Raw genomic sequence first — 2,934 nt, 5'->3', positions numbered from 1 at the left:
AGGCAGTCTGTTTTCCCTGGGCCTCGCTGTAGCAACAGTATCTCGCCAGGGCAACACTGCATGGGATTTCCTCTGCCAGGAGAGAGCTGCTGCTTTGTAGTTTGTGCTGGGAAACCTTGCTTCGGCGAGTGCCAATTGACCGCATTCAGGCAGAAAGAAAAGAGAATCGCAAGAGGCCTTTTCTCGCCGGCTGCTCTGCCAAGCCCTTCCAGCTAAAACTATGCCGTTGCTCCTCTGGAAGGATCCCTGCACCGCGACGTAGTTTTTCAGAAGAAGCCTTGCGTTTGCAAGAGCAAAGGAGGAATTCATTGCAGGAAAGAGGAAGGAAAGAAAGTTTCTCTCCCTCTGCCTGCTTTGCTCAGAGGACTGGATGAAGTTAGGAAGTTCTCCCTTTCACTGAGAAACGTGCAAGCTGCTGTTGCCTGGGCGCTCTGTTCTTTGCAAAAGAGTCTGCAGTTCCACGCTTTGAACCGTGGAAAGGCGCCGGGCTCTGCTAAGATTTCCCCCGGCGCTTCGTTTGCCCTGGGCCAAAGCGAGCCTTCACAATAGCTGAACGCTAACACTGCATACTCGTTCCACTTCCAGAACAGGGCTACCGCGAGGCAGTTCTCCGGGGGAAAACGGCCCTTCGCGAAGGGCAGATCTGCCGAGCTCACTGCGGGAAAGCGAAAGCAAAGGACGCTTTTCTCCCTCTAACCGCTTTCGTCAGAGGAACGGGGGAAGTCACAGTGTTCTTTCTCTCACTGAGATACACACAATCTGACGTTGCCTCTGAGCTCCGTCGCTGGCAAAGAAATGAAACTGACATACATTCCTGTGGGGAAACACAGGGCTTTGCTAGGATTTCTCTAGGCAGTCTGTTTTCCCTGGGCCTCACTGTAGCAACACTATCTCGCCAGGGCAACACTGCATGGGATTTCCTCTGCCAGGAGAGAGCTGCTGCTTTGTAGTTTGTGCTGGGAAACCTTGCTTCGGCGAGTGCCAATTGACCGCATTCAGGCAGAAAGAAAAGAGAATCGCAAGAGGCCTTTTCTCGCCGGCTGCTCTGCCAAGCCCTTCCAGCTAAAACTATGCCGTTGCTCCTCTGGAAGGATCCCTGCACCGCGACGTAGTTTTTCAGAAGAAGCCTTGCGTTTGCAAGAGCAAAGGAGGAATTCGTTGCAGGAAAGAGGAAGGAAAGAAAGTTTCTCTCCCTCTGCCTGCTTTGCTCAGAGGACTGGATGAAGTTAGGAAGTTCTCCCTTTCACTGAGAAACGTGCAGGCTGCTGTTGCCTGGGCGCTCTGTTCTTTGCAAAAGAGTATGCAGTTCCACGCTTTGAACCGTGGAAAGGCGCCGGGCTCTCCTAAGATTTCCCCCGGCGCTTCGTTTGCCCTGGGCCAAAGCGAGCCTTCACAATAGCTGAACGCTAACACTGCATACTCGTTCCACTTCCAGAACAGGGCTACCGCGAGGCAGTTCTCCGGGGGAAAACGGCCCTTCGCGAAGGGCAGATCTGCCGAGCTCACTGCGAGAAAGCGAAAGCAAAGGACGCTTTTCTCCCTCTAACCGCTTTCGTCAGAGGAACGGGGCAAGTCACAGTGTTCTTTCTCTCACTGAGATACACACAATCTGACGTTGCCTCTTGCTCCGTTGCTGGCAAAGAACTGAAACTGACATACATTCCTGTGGGGAAACACATTGCTTAGCTAGGATTTCTCTAGGCAGTGTGTTTTCACTGGGCCTCGCTGTAGCAACACTATCTCGACAGGGCAACACTGCATGGGATTTCCTCTGCCAGGAGAGAGCTGCTGCTTTGTAGTTTGTGCTGGGAAACCTTGCTTCGGCGAGTGCCAATTGACCGCATTCAGGCAGAAAGAAAAGAGAATCGCAAGAGGCCTTTTCTCGCCGGCTGCTCTGTCCAGCCCTTCCAGCTAAAACTATGCCGTTGCTCCTCTGGAAGGATCCCTGCACCGCGACGTAGCTTTTCAGAAGAAGCCTTGCGTTTGCAAGAGCAAAGGAGGAATTCGTTGCAGGAAAGAGGAAGGAAAGAAAGTTTCTCTCCCTCTGCCTGCTTTGCTCAGAGGACTGGATGAAGTTAGGAAGTTCTCCCTTTCACTGAGAAACGTGCAGGCTGCTGTTGCCTGGGCGCTCTCTTGTTTGCAAAAGAGTCTGCAGTTCCACGCTTTGAACCGTGGAAAGGCGCCGGGCTCTGCTAAGATTTCCCCCGGCGCTTCGTTTGCCCTGGGCCAAAGCGAGCCTTCACAATAGCTGAACGCTAACACTGCATACTCGTTCCACTTCCAGAACAGGGCTACCGCGAGGCAGTTCTCCGGGGGAAAACGGCCCTTCGCGAAGGGCAGATCTGCCGAGCTCACTGCGGGAAAGCGAAAGCAAAGGACGCTTTTCTCCCTCTAACCGCTTTCGTCAGAGGAACGGGGGAAGTCACAGTGTTCTTTCTCTCACTGAGATACACACAATCTGACGTTGCCTCTGAGCTCCGTCGCTGGCAAAGAAATGAAACTGACATACATTCCTGTGGGGAAACACAGGGCTTTGCTAGGATTTCTCTAGGCAGTGTGTTTTCACTGGGCCTCACTGTAGCAACACTATCTCGCCAGGGCAACACTGCATGGGATTTCCTCTGCCAGGAGAGAGCTGCTGCTTTGTAGTTTGTGCTGGGAAACCTTGCTTCGGCAAGTGCCAATTGACCGCATTCAGGCAGAAAGAAAAGAGAATCGCAAGAGGCCTTTTCTCGCCGGCTGCTCTGCCAAGCCCTTCCAGCTAAAACTATGCCGTTGCTCCTCTGGAAGGATCCCTGCACCGCGACGTAGTTTTTCAGAAGAAGCCTTGCGTTTGCAAGAGCAAAGGAGGAATTGGTTGCAGGAAAGAGGAAGGAAAGAAAGTTTCTCTCCCTCTGCCTGCTTTGCTCAGAGGACTGGATGAAGTTAGGAAGT

The sequence above is a fragment of the Loxodonta africana genome, chromosome 4, assembly GCF_030014295.1.
Source record: "Loxodonta africana isolate mLoxAfr1 chromosome 4, mLoxAfr1.hap2, whole genome shotgun sequence".
Lineage (NCBI taxonomy): Eukaryota > Metazoa > Chordata > Mammalia > Proboscidea > Elephantidae > Loxodonta > Loxodonta africana.
The sequence above is the reverse complement of the archived record's forward strand: the minus strand, read 5'-3'. Positions refer to the sequence as shown.